Genomic DNA, 14,616 nt, shown 5'->3' on the forward strand with positions numbered 1-14,616 from the left:
TTTGGAGACCGCGTTCAAAAGATTTTTCTTAAATTTGCCCTCCGCTCCTTAAAGTTTGTTGACCAAAGACCATCGTATACATCTTGTTTATTGCTTTTACATCTCAAATCACTGGAAGATCGACGTTCCTTTCTCTGCCTTTCATTTGTTTTCAATGTAATTAATGGAGGTATTAACTGCCCCTATTTACTAAGAAAAATTTATTTCAATACTCCTCAGCGTTGTCTCAGATCTATTTCCTCATTTTATTGTAAATAGGAACTTTTGGATTATGCTTCTCTCAAGCGTGCTATGCGTAAGTTTATCTCGATTTCCGAGAAGGTTCTTCTTGATTTTTCTCACTCTAGGGATTCCTTCATTTACAACCTCAATTCTGTCTTTTAGTTTAAGTTATCTATTTGTTTAATTGTAATTTTATTATTTTATAATTCTAATTTTAAATCTTAATTTTCTATTAGTCTATAAGTATTAATGTTCATAGACTTTAGTAACTAAATAAAATAAATAAATAAATTCTTCTGCTTTCATTTCATGTCCAATATTAAGTATGTTGTCTTTCGTTTGGGTTTAATTTTGTTTAGGTTTTGTTAAACCATCTTCATCTTCCGCATTGGGTTGCATTACATCAACCGGTGCCATCATTGATGTCTTCAGTGGAATTATTTGATTAGGAATTTGTTGTTGAGAAGTAATCGTTTCAGACGCTGCCATTATTGTCTCAATACTCTATTGTAGTATTTCAATCACCCAGTCTCATCATGTTGATATACAACATCAACGTAATCAAGAGTATACTATACGTTTACAAATCTTCACAAACTTGTCTAAATTGTCGCATTCGATAACGCAGGCTTCCACATTGTTCGTTTGCTCCAGATCCCTTTTGACCATAAGAATTTCAGTTAGTGAAGTAGTATTAGTACTATTCATTTGTTTAGTACATCGCTCCTAATGATTGTCCATCTGTTATATGCCGGCGCTATGTTCCATGAACAGATCTTCCAAGCCTTGACAAAGGGTGTGTCCAAAGTTTGTTTCGTTATACTTCCATATATGTTTGGTTCATCTTCAATAAAATAGGCCATTAAATTTCGCTCTGTTGGAAATCTAGTATTGCTGTGGATTTGGTCACTCGTTATCATATTCAGATGGAGGGGGTTTGGAAACCAGTGCTTTGGTGCAAGAAAACTGGATCTGGTAGATAATGCCGTCGCAAAGAATTGTACACCTGCAAAACCTGATGTGAATATGACCTGGTTTGCTTGGTGCCATGAAGCGCATACAATTCTCTAAAAATCACTCATTCTTATGTAAGCACTAGTATCATAGTTAACCTGCTCCTTGATTTCAATCTCTAGTGGTGCTTTTTCTACTCTTATAATATCCTCTTCTTTCATTGAGACGTTTTGATCGATAGTGACGTCTTTATAAAAGGGATTGTTAGGAATTAACCAATGTAGTGCATAACCTTTTGCCTAGATACTGAAAAAAACTAAGCAATGATAAGTAGTTCAGCATTATTAGTGGTTCTTAGTAACATGTTCGGAAGATTTTCAGTAACTTCGTAAACATCCTGAGCATACAGCACCATTTGATTTTGAAAACTACATTGCCCAAATATACATAATACATAAATTTCTCCGGCTTCCTCTGGTTATGAGGCTCTGGCTTCCTTTGCTTCTGATGCTCGGCTTTTTGATGCATGCTGACGTACTCGATGCTTGGCTCGATAACTTTCTTAACTAACGATAAGCTTTCTTTTCTCCTTTATTTCCTCTAATTCGCTTAAATGTTCTGATGACTTTTACATTCCTTCCTGAGTTTTGTTGCTTTTTCGTATAGACAACTCGTTAAATAAATTTTATTTATTAGTTTATAATGAAAAAGTTTTAGTGAACAATATAATATAACACACAGACTTTTTGCAAGTCTATATACTACATACATATGTTTCGCTTATAATTTTAAATTAACACAACCGTACACTTCGACTGTTGTAATTCATTTGATTGTATACCTGATTCGATCCAGATATTTATGATGTCTCAGTAAAACTAAAAAGAAGTAAGCGCATTGTCTCATTTGCCGTCATGCTTGCAGTTAAAGGGATGGAGATATTAGGTAAGCAGAATATTTTTTCTGTGTATTTTAAATTTTTACGAATTCTTATTTTATATTGAAGGAATCGAAATTTTTCTTTTATGAGACTTACCAATGTTATGAATTAAAACGAATTTAAATCGCAGTTAAGTCGTACTTTCCGCTATAACATTCGGTGACAATTGCTGAAGAATGCACATCGACGTGACATCCAAAGTTTAGAACAGAAAAAGAGTTTTCATTGAAGTTATTTTTCGGAGGTGTTTAATGTAGGCGTTCTGATGGTAAGCATCTGAATTTTTACAGCAAAAATTTCATTTCAAGCATAGCTTTGCAATTGCTAAACAAAATTTTATTACCTGAAAGTCATGTGTTTTGCATTGTTTGACATTTGTTCTTGTGGTGTGATCTTATTTTATATTTATGTTACCACAAATTTTTGGTTGCATTTAATATTTCTCGCTGAATATACCTTCTTTACGGATATGTATTTGAGTATGCACATATGTAAGTTAGCATTGTCAGCAATCGCGTCGTGATAGTGAACGGAAGTGATCGAGACAAAACAAATAAGTAAACTATTAGCAGATAATTATAAATTTAGAAATATAAGCTAAAATATATTTTGTATCCTTAAGCCGTAGTGATGTAAGCAAAAATATGTTACCCATAAGACTTGTATTTCGCTATGTAAGAAAAATTATAATATAACAAGTAAGGAAGGGCAAGGGAAATACCTTAAGATGTAAAACGGCAACCTGAGAATCGAAATCCAGGCAATTTTATATACATATACATACTATATAATTATGTACAACTCATATGCTGCAAGACACATAAGGTTTGTTAGAAAAACGTACACCATTATACATACAATGGACCAATAAAGTTTACATACACCTTGTTCTATTAAATTACAACACGTTTATTTGTTTCAAAATGAATAAATTTTGTGGATTTTTTCTATCCATTTCAAGATATGTATATTTAGCATTAAATATAGCATATCAAACATTTTTTTTCACACAAATAATATAATTAATGCTAAAGCTTAAAATGCGCCTAATTCATATCTAAAAAGTTTACGTACACCAATGATTATTTATATAAATCAAAAGTAATTACAATAGTTTTAGCGGTTTTTGGCCTACGTTTTGTTGCAATTATTGTCTCTAGACGTCGACGTATGCTCCCCACTCGATTTCTAGTATTATTTCCGGATATTTTGACCCACTAAGTCGGTGATCCAGTTTTTTGGCCTTATTTTGAAGAAATTCGGTGTTTTTGAATACGGTTTTCCAAAAAGTTCCAGATATTTTGATTAGAATTAATGCGCTATTTTTTATTTCCATAACAACCATGCAGGTACAAGATACAATGTGTATTTTAAGTCGGTATCCTATTGGAAATTGATTTTCCTACTATTAACAGCCGATTTAAGCACACTCAAAATATAAATTTTTTTTCTTAAAATGTTCAGATACATATGCTTCCCAACAAAGGGGAATCTTATCGTCCGATAACTCTCCTCTCACCAGCAGTGAAGACACTTGAGGCCTTGCTACTTCCGACCTTCACTCACCACCTTAGCCTAGCCAACCACCAGCATGGATTCCGAAAAGTGCATAACACCACCACAGCACTTAGCGTCATAAACGCTCAGATAGTTCGTGGCCTCAACCAGAAACCACCCTGGACTTGTCAAAAGCTTTTGACACAGCCAACCACACTACTGCAGGACATCGAAAAAACTACGCTTCCTCCAGGACTGAAGAGGTGAACCATGAACTGCCTGAATGGTCGTCAGTTGTTTTGAGATGAAACATCTAAACTAAGAAGAATTAAACAGGGCCCCGCTACTGTTTAACTTCTACATCTCGAAACTCCCGAAACCATCAGAAAGGGTTTCCATAACCTCGTAGGCAGATGATCGCACGATATTGACGTCAGGCAATGAGATCGATGGCATGTGTTCGAAAGTCTGGGGACAATAATTGCAACAAAATGTAGGCAAAAAACCGCTAAAACTATTGTAATTATTTTTCAATTATATAAATAATCATTGGTGTACGTAAACTGTTTTGATATGAATTGCGCCCATTTTAAACTTTAGCATTATTTTTTTTTTCTGTAAATAAAAACAAATATTTTGAAATGCTATATTTAATATTAAATATATATAATTTGAAATGGATAGAAAAAAAACTAAATTTTTTTTAATTTTATAGCAAAACACGTGTCGTAACTTAATAGAACTGGGTGGATGCAAACAGGTCTATGAAAAATTGTACACAATTGCGTGCCGATATTGTTTCCTGATTGACACTTCAGTTCCGACGGAGCGCCTTTTCTCCAAGGCGGGTGCTACCGCCACACAGAAGCGCAATAGGCTGACTACTTCACGCCTAAACAAATTATTGTTTTTAAACTCCCTTTTTAATAAATAAACAAAGGACGTAAAATTAATTTTTGTGTTTATTATTGATGGTAATACTAAAAGAAACAAGTAAGGAAGGGCTAAGTTCGGGTGTCACCGAACATTTTATACTCTCGCATGATAAAGTGATAATCGAGATTTCATTATCCGTCATTTACATATTTTTCAAATACCGTATTTGTGGAAAGTTTTATTCCGCTATCATCATTGGTTCCTAATGTATATATTATACAGAGAAGGCATCAGATGGAATTCAAAATAGCGTTATATTGGAAGAAAGCGTAGTTGTGAACCGATTTCACCCATATTTCGTACATGTCATCAGGGTGTTAAGAAAATATTACATACCGAGTTTCATTGAAATCGGTCTAGTAGTTCCTGAGATATGGTTTTTGGTCCATAAGTGGGCGACGCGACGCCCATTTTCAATTTAAAAAAAAAAAGCCTGGGTGCAGCTTCCTTCTGCCATTTCTTCCGTAACATTTAGTGTTTCTGACGTTTTTTGTTAGTCGGTTAACACACTTTTAGTGATTTTACACATAACCTTTGTATGGGAGGTGGGCGTGGTTATTATCCGATTTCTTCCATTTTTAAAAAGTATATGGAAATGCCTGAAGAAAACGACTCTATAGAGTTTGGTTGACATAGCTATAGTAATTTCCGAGATATATACAAAAAACTTAGTAGGGGGCGCGGCCACGCCCACTTTTCCAAAACAAATACGTCCAAATATGCCCCTCCCTGATGCGATCCTTTGTGCCAAATTTCACTTTAATATCTTTATTTATGGCTTAGTTATGACACTTTATAGGTTTTCGGTTTTCGCCATTTTGTGGGCGTGGCAGTGGGCCGATTTTGCCCATCTTCGAACTTAACCTTCTTATGAAGAAGAGAAATACACTCATCATGATATCTCAATTTTTACTCAAGTTACAACTTGCACGGACAGACAGACAGACGGACGGACAGACGGACGGATGGACAGACAGACATCCGGATTTCAACTCTACTCGTCACCCTGATCACTTTGGTATATATAACTCTATATCTGACTCTTTTAGTTTTAGGGCTTACAAACAACCGTTATGTGAACAAAACTATAATACTCTCCTTAGCAACTTTGTTGCGAGAGTATAAAAAAAAAGAAAGCGTTGTTAATTAGTTGCTATTTTTGACCTTGAAATAATAAAATGCCTTTATTTTATAAAAGCTCTTTTAAAATAAAAAAAAACTAGCTAATTTACAATAACTAAATATGCACAATTTATCTTTAAGACATATAATTAAATTTTTTTTCGGAAATGAAATTTCAACCGATCTGAATTTTTCCTATCAGCGTTGTTAATTAGTTGCACGAATCTGGATGTCCTTGGATCTGCAATATATATACATACTTATATAATGGGTTGTCAAAGAAGTCTTGCGGTATTTTTATTGAATTTTTTTTTTTATTGAAATTGAAATGAATTTTTGATGACTCATGCCCAGCTCTTGATCGATGCTACGGCTGCTACTATGCCGGTCCCTTTCGACCAATTCAGCGATTTTATCGCAATTTTCGACGACAGGCCTTCCGGAGCATGGCGCATCTTCGACCACCTCTACACCAGAACGAAAACGTTGAAACCATCGTTGTGCGGTGGAAATGGAAACTGTATCGGGTCCATAACCTGCACAAATTTTATTGGCGGCTTCAGATGCATTTTTGCCTTTATCGTAGTAGTACTGTAAAATATGCCGTATTTTCTCTTTATTTTGCTCCATGTTTGCGACGCTATAACTCACGAACGACTTAAACGACAATCAATCAAACACGTGTTAGCGCGTGAAATGAGCTTTCCAAAAAGGTATAGAATGACCCGATGCGACGAATAAAACTAGAACTACGCGCTTTCAGCGCCAACTAGCGAAACCTATTATATAAAAGATAGTTGTGTTAGTTACACCATTTATAACTCAAGAACGGCTGAACCGATTTGGCTGAAAATAGGTGGAGAGGTAGCTTAGAACCAGGGTAAGGACATGGGATACTTTCTTTTTATCTCTTTATGTTAAAATTTAATACAACTCATAAATATAAAATTATATTTCAAATAATGACCATTTGCTCAAAATTCGTGTTTGTAGGAATTGTTTGAATATACATATGCGTACAATTTTAAACAGATTCTTCCTAAAAAATAATACAATTGCTAAGTATTTGGAATAATAGAAAAGAACTGCAACTAAATACGCAGTGAAATAGATTATAACTGGTAATCAGTCGTGGAGTATGTATTATACCACGTGCATCCCAAAAGACTGATGTGATAACTTTTCCAGCCGACTTTTTCGTCTTTCCACGCCTGAGAACCGGTTCATCATGAGAAGTCCACTAGAATAACTGTCGATTGGACTTCAGTCGAATTAGCAGAAGTCGTAATATTGTTGCTATTCACTACTTCAACTGCGAGCGATATCAAAAAGTATGCAAGTGCTTTTGCTTCTGCTTCTGAAAAAATCAGAAGTCGCATGCTTTGACTGGCGCAAAAATCAAACAGCCACGAAAATCAGAAATCAGCATAAGTCGCCGTTATTCGTTTTTCTGCTTTCTGCTTTGCTGTAGCTTTCGATCGTATAGATAAGTTGCCGCAGCAGCTATCGACAATTTTCGACAGTCGTCGGCAGTCACAGTCGCGAAAAGTAATGCATTCGACTTTTTGCTACTTTTGATTTTTGTCGCTGTTGCTTTCGATCAGCAGCGTAAGTCGAAAAAAGCAAGAAGCGTCCGATTCGTGGAAGTCGGCCGTTGCGACCGTTTTTGATTAGCTACGAATTTAAAGAAATGTTTGGCAATTACTTATAGTGTACTTGAATTTTTTATTATGTTGTTCATTTTCAAATTTTTTAATTTTTCTTAAGTTTACAAAAATAAAAAACTAAATCAAAATTCGTTGGAATAAATAACATAAAAATATAACAGTAAATTAATTTTTCATTGCTTTTATTACATAAGTATGTACATTACTCATTTTTTTGATTATTCATTACAAAGTTCCTCTTGTTCAAAAAGTGGCAACGTATCAATGGCCATGTCCAGAAAGCTAGGATTTAATTTTACTAGCAATATGTTCTCAAGAACATCGTGGCTTAATCGATTGCGAGACTCGGTAAGCACCAGTCTTAAAGTAGAGAAAGCTCGTTCAATCGACACCTGTTATAAAAATAATAAATAAAGGAGAAAACTTTAATTAATTAGGCCATTTCCATTTACCTGAGTTGGCGGTACGGCATAACAAACATTACTAATTGCGTATAATTCCTGGTCGGTATACTGTTTTCTTTTCCAATAAGACAAAACGTCTATGTCAATCCTCTGATAAGAAAGTTTCAGGTTTTCAATTTTTGAATATACATCGATTGTACTGTTGACTTCTGATTTAACGCCTTGAGATAAGTATGCTTCTAGCAATTCGTCTTCCTCATCAAAAAAATAGTTCTGTATTTCATTAGAGCTGGAATTCGGAGTTGAGCACATATTGCCAGTAGGGTGAAGACTATTAAGTCTATCCCAAATATATTTTAAATGATTTATTGCGTCATTTTTTTGTTGATCAACATATATTGAAAACGTGGATCCAAAAACAAGCAAGAAACTATAAATTTGTTATTCAACAATATTTTGTTCGTTTTTCAATAGAATTTAAAATTTCATTTCCAATAGTTTTCGTTAAATTCTGATTTGTATCCTTTACTAATTTTTCATTAGATATTTTAAGCTTGAGCCATTGGGCGTAAAAGTTACTATAATGTAACTGTTCCTCTTGAAATTTTTTTATGGCTTTTTGCAAGGGACTGAAAACATTGCAATATGCCTCAATAAAATCCCAAAACGAGGAATCTAGATCAAAATTCTCTTCATCCGATTTATTTTTAATAGATTCAATTTTACTTTAAATATGTTTAGCTTCCAACAAGTTGCTTAACATTGTGTAAGTAGATCCCCATCTGGTTGGACAATCTAGTTGTGGCATTTTCAATTTTTTAATTCAAATATTTCACGATATCCATAATGATTTTTCTTATGTATTTTGTCATATTTCTGCAATTGAGTAAGTACTTCATAATATCCAATGATTTCATCACATCAAGAGCAACCAGCTGTGCTGTATGTGCATCACAACGACAAACTTGAATATTGCCTATTAATATATAGGGCACTGTTTCCATAAGCTCGATTTCTTGTATATAGTCATCGTTGATGCACTCTTCGTTGTCCGTTTCATTATTTTGTTCGGAAACAAATGATAAAATATTTGTTGTTTTTTGCATATTCGCACCGTTATCAGAAGTTATGGATACAATTTGAGTTAAATTAATATTATTGTTTTATTCACCTTCACAATTTGCATAAACACTTTTATTTAAGAATAGAAATACGCCTTCTAATGGCCGTATAGAGGGGGTTCTGGACACGTTAATTTCACAATTGTATTGATCAAAAATTATTAAAATTCTTATATTCACAAAATGCTGTGTCTAAATGATGGAGATCGGCATAAATGGCGATAACTAGCGGCGTGTGGCGAAAAGACGACGTGCATTCAGTAATGGACGAATCAATACTGGCTTGTGTAAAAGCGGACTTTTTTTCAGTAGAGTGATATGGTGTGTGATTTAGTGTGTGGATCCTGCGCTCGCGCGTGTGGGTGGTGTTGATATGGAGTGTGGTGATGTCGAGGTGAGTGTGGTGAGTGTGCGTGTTAGTGATGGGTGTAGGTGTGGTGTGGGGCAGGCGACTAAGGCTCATTTAGCCATTCCGGCCCCCCTAGGCGAATATTTCAGCCTAGAATCCTTTGAAGCTGCTGCAGAGTGGCTACGACGCTGCTGAGGCCTGAGGTGCGACGCGGACGCGGTCGTTGTTGCTGGCGTCGTGTGGACGCCCCATTATGTGGCCGCCGGGCACGGGAGGATGATGGCCCTATGGTTCGACGGGGCCGTGCATCCCGGCGTAATGGCGGTCGTTGTACTGCGCCGCGGTTGCGGCCGGCAGGAGGTTGGCTGGTGTCATTCCGAGGTGCACGGTGCAACATAGTGTGATGCGGACGCATACAAATTTGGCACAGATTGCCCGATGTACACTCGTGAGTTTGGTGGACAGGCGTCAGGCAATTGAGACAATGGCCGTGCGCCTGCACGACCAACTGGCGTTGTTGAGGTGGCAATCCCTTAAAAATGACGCATTGTGGCAGCCGGTGGGGTCGACGACATAGGGGACATCTACGGCGTTGTGGGTCGGCGACAAGCGCGGGTGTTGACGGCAATGCGGCCGTTCCACTCCGAGGCACCGTTGGGGTGGTTGTTCGGGGCGCTGCAACTGGGGCAGCCGCTTGGCGTGGCACATTGACAGCCGAACGAGTGGTTGGTGTCGGGGCTGCTGGCATGTCTGCATCCATATTGATCTGTTTGGAAGAGGGTTATTTCAATTAGAATTTGGTTGCATATAGGACATATGAGCATGGCTGCCACGTTATGCGGCATGAGTGGGTCGTTAGATTAATCGACTACTTTTGTGAGTGATTTTAAATATATATGTATATGTATATGTATATATGTATTTATATAAATTTTTATTTTATTTTGTTTTTATATTCGGTTTATTTTAGCGGTTTGTCGGTTTTCGTTTCGCGGTTATCGGCGATCGGTAAGAAGCATAGCTTGACGAGCGGTCTTGTTAACTTTCCGGATTGCGTACGGAGATCGACTACGCGAATATGACCGTCGGAGCCTGGATAAAGCTTCTCTATGCGGCCCAGCCGCCATTCGGTAGGTGGCAGGCAATCGTCGTGAATCAGGACACAATCTCCAACTTTTGGCGCATTTTCTGTATTTTTCCATCGGTACCTCTTGTGGAGGTCCTTTATATAGTCTTCTTTCCATCGGCTACTGAAATTATGATGGAGAATTTTAATTCTTTCCCATCTATTTAATAAGGATAGCGACTCCACGCCTGGCTCAGGTGTGGCCAAAATGGGTGCTCCTTTTAGAAAATGCCCTGGAGTTAGGGCTGTGAATTCGGAGGGATCTTGTGATAGTGCTGTGAGCGGACGTGAGTTGAGAACGGCTTCAATTTTAGCTAATAATGTCGTGAATTCTTCATAATTAAATTTATAGCTGCCGGCTAGCTTCTTGAAATGAGATTTGAAGCTCTTTACAGCTGATTCCCATAAACCACCCATATGAGGAGCGCTTGGAGGTATAAATTGCCAATTGATACCTTGAGGGGCGTACTTTTGTACGATATCAGGGGACACTTGTTTTAAGAAATCCACAAACTGTTTTTCTGTGGCTCGTTGGGCTCCTATGAATGTTTTGCCATTATCGCTCATGATTTTGGAGGGGAAGCCACGTCGAGCGACGAAGCGAGCAAATGCCGCGAGAAAAGCCTCCGTCGTCAGATTAGTACACAGCTCAAGGTGTACTGCCTTTGTCGTGAAACATACAAAGACAGCCACATAGCCTTTCATGAGAGTGGGAGATCTTAGCATGGAAGCCTTTATTTGAAAAGGCCCAGCAAAATCGACACCTGTGGTCGTGAAAGGCAGAGCGAAATTGCAGCGTTCAGGTGGAAGGTCTGCCATAATCTGAGTTCGCATTTTTTACTTATGCATAGTGCAGATCTTGCACATGAAAATGCATTTTTTGATCTGGGGCTTAAGACGGGGAATATAATACTCTTGGCGTACCATATGTTGCATGAGGCGCTGTTCGGCGTGCAACATTAAGATATGGATGTAATTCAGGATTAATGTGGCAAAAGGAGACTTCTCAGGTATTATAATGGGGTGGCGTTCGTTGTAAGTCAGGCTTGAATTAGCGAGCCGACCATTGGCACGAAGCAGACCTTTCGTGTCTAAAAATGGGTTTAGTACTAAGAGTGAGCTCTTTTTGTCAATTGGCTTCGATTCTCTTAGTAACGATATGTCGCGACTGAAATAGCGCGTTTGGGTTGATGCGATAAGAGCGACCTTTGCTTTTTGTAAGTCTTCGTGCGTCAATGTATCGCATTGGGGGCAAGTTGCTCCCTTTACTTTAAGTTTGAGTCGCTCTGCGAATTTGAGAATATAGGCGACTACTCTGAGTGCTCGGGGGAACGATGAAAATCGTTCAAGGATGTCATTATCATCCAATATTGTGTGGTAGGTGTCGATTTTTCGACTTTCGGGGGCAATTATGTTGCGCATTGGCGATTGTGGCCAAGAATCGGGAGATTCTGTTAACCATCGGGGACTTCGAATTCGACTTCAGTCGAATTAGCAGAAGTCGTAATATTGTTGCTATTCACTACTTCAACTGCGAGCGATATCAAAAAAGTATGCAAGTGCTTTTTCTTCTGCTTCTGAAAAAATCAGAAGTCGCATGCTTTGACTGGCGCAAAATCAAAATCAGCCACGAAAATCAGAAATCAGCATAAGTCGCCGTTATTCGTTTTTCTGCTTTCTGCTTTGCTGTAGCTTTCGATCGTATAGATAAGTTGCCGCAGCAGCTATCGACAATTTTCGACAGTCGTCGGCAGTCTGATCGCGAAAAGTAATGCATTCGACTTTTTGCTTACTTTTGATTTTTGTCGCTGTTGCTTTCGATCAGCAGCGTAAGTCGAAAAAAGCAAAAGCGTCCGATTCGTGGAAGTCGGCGTTGCGACCGTTTTGATTAGCTACGAATTTAAAGAAATGTTTGGCAATTACTTATAGTGTACTTGAATTTTTTTATTATGTTGTTCTTTTTCAAATTTTTTAATTTTTCTTAAGTTTACAAAAATAAAAAATAAATCAAAATTCGTTGGAATAAATAACATAAAAATATAACAGTAAATTAATTTTTCATTGCTTTTATTACATAAGTATGTACATTACTCATTTTTTTGATTATTCATTACAAAGTTCCTCTTGTTCAAAAAGTGGCAACGTATCAATGGCCATGTCCAGAAAGCTAGGATTTAATTTTACTAGCAATATGTTCTCAAGAACATCGTGGCTTAATCGATTGCGAGACTCGGTAAGCACCAGTCTTAAAGTAGAGAAAGCTCGTTCAATCGACACCTGTTATAAAAATAATAAATAAAGGAGAAAACTTTAATTAATTAGGCCATTTCCATTTACCTGAGTTGGCGGTACGGCATAACAAACATTACTAATTGCGTATAATTCCTGGTCGGTATACTGTTTTCTTTTCCAATAAGACAAAACGTCTATGTCAATCCTCTGATAAGAAAGTTTCAGGTTTTCAATTTTTGAATATACATCGATTGTACTGTTGACTTCTGATTTAACGCCTTGAGATAAGTATGCCTTCCTAGCAATTCGTCTTCCTCATCAAAAAAATAGTTCTGTATTTCATTAGAGCTGGAATTCGGAGTTGAGCACATATTGCCAGTAGGGTGAAGACTATTAAGTCTATCCCAAATATATTTTAAATGATTTATTGCGTCATTTTTTTGTTGATCAACATATATGAAAAACGTGGATCCAAAACAAGCAAGAAACTATAAATTTGTTATTCAACAATATTTTGTTCGTTTTCAATAGAATTTAAAATTTCATTTCCAATAGTTTTCGTTAAATTCAGATTTGTATCCTTTACTAATTTTCATTAGATATTTTAAGCTTGAGCCATTGGGCGTAAAAGTTACTATAATGTAACTGTTCCTCTTGAAATTTTTTTATGGCTTTTTGCAAGGGACTGAAAACATTGCAATATGCCTCAATAAAATCCCAAAACGAGGAATCTAGATCAAAATTCTCTTCATCCGATTTATTTTTAATAGATTCAATTTTTACTTTTAAATATGTTTAGCTTTCCAACAAGTTGCTTAACATTGTGTAAGTAGATCCCATCTGGTTGGACAATCTAGTTGTGGCATTTTCAATTTTTTTAATTCAAATATTTCACGATATCTTTGATGATTTTCTTATGTATTTTGTCATATTTCTGCAATTGAGTAAGTACTTCATAATATCCAATGATTTCATCACATCAAGAGCAACCAGCTGTGCTGTATGTGCATCACAACGACAAACTTGAATATTGCCTATTAATATATAGGGCACTGTTTCCATAAGCTCGATTTCTTGTATATAGTCATCGTTGATGCACTCTTCGTTGTCCGTTTCATTATTTTGTTCGGAAACAAATGATAAAATATTTGTTGTTTTTTGCATATTCGCACCGTTATCAGAAGTTATGGATACAATTTGAGTTAAATTAATATTATTGTTTATTCACCTTCACAATTTATAACACTTTTATTTAAGAATAGAAATACGCCTTCTAATGGCCGTATAGAGGGGGTTCTGGACGTTAATTTCACAATTGTATTGATCAAAAATTATTAAAATTCTTATATTCACAAAATGCTGTGTCTAAATGATGGAGATCGGCATAAATGGCGATAACTAGCGGCGTGTGGCGAAAAGACGACGTGCATTCAGTAATGGACGAATCAATACTGGCTTGTGTAAAAGCGGACTTTTTTTCAGTAGAGTGATATGGTGTGTGATTTAGTGTGTGGATCCTGCGCTCGCGCGTGGGTGGTTGATATGATGATGTCGAGGTGAGTGTGGTAGTGTGCGTGTTAATGATGGGTGTAGGTGTGGTGTGGGGCAGGCGACTAAGGCTCATTTAGCCATTCCGGCCCCCCTAGGCGAATATTTCAGCCTGAAATCCTTTGAAGCTGCTGCAGGTGGCTACGACGCTGCTGAAGGCCTGGTGCGACGCGGACGCGGTCGTTTTACCCTTTTGGCGTCGTGGACGCCCCATTATGTGGCCGCCGGGCACGGATGATCGGCTATGTGGTTCGACGGGCCGTACATCCCCGGCGTAATGGCGGTCGTTATTACTGCGCCGCGGTTGCAGCCGGGGAGTTTGGCTGGTGTCATTCCGAGGTGCACGGTGCAACATGAGTGTAATGCGGACGCATAAAATTTGGCTGGAATTGCCCGATGTACTCGTGAGTTTGGTGGACAGGCGTCAGGCAGGCAGGACAATGGCCGTGCGCCTGCACGACCAACTGGCGTTGTTGAGGTGGCAATCCCTTAAAATGA

The 14,616-nt window shown here is 37.4% G+C and overlaps 1 long non-coding RNA gene across 2 annotated transcripts in view; it reads right to left on the reverse strand.

Moving 5' to 3' along the window:
- Positions 1-475: 475 nt before the first annotated feature.
- LOC126765458 (uncharacterized) overlaps positions 476-14,616 on the reverse strand; it is a 16,168-nt gene continuing 2,027 nt past the window's right edge. The window contains exons 2-4 of one of the 2 annotated variants that reach the window (XR_007668422.1): positions 2,460-2,575; positions 2,213-2,392; positions 476-2,093 (exon numbers count right to left, since the gene is read on the reverse strand). This is a non-coding gene — a long non-coding RNA (uncharacterized LOC126765458). Of the gene's footprint in view, positions 2,140-2,212; positions 2,393-2,459; positions 2,576-14,616 lie in introns of both variants that reach the window. The other variant, XR_007668421.1, reaches the window with a different exon arrangement.

The sequence above is a fragment of the Bactrocera neohumeralis genome, unplaced genomic scaffold (assembly GCF_024586455.1).
Source record: "Bactrocera neohumeralis isolate Rockhampton unplaced genomic scaffold, APGP_CSIRO_Bneo_wtdbg2-racon-allhic-juicebox.fasta_v2 cluster10, whole genome shotgun sequence".
NCBI lineage: Eukaryota > Metazoa > Arthropoda > Insecta > Diptera > Tephritidae > Bactrocera > Bactrocera neohumeralis.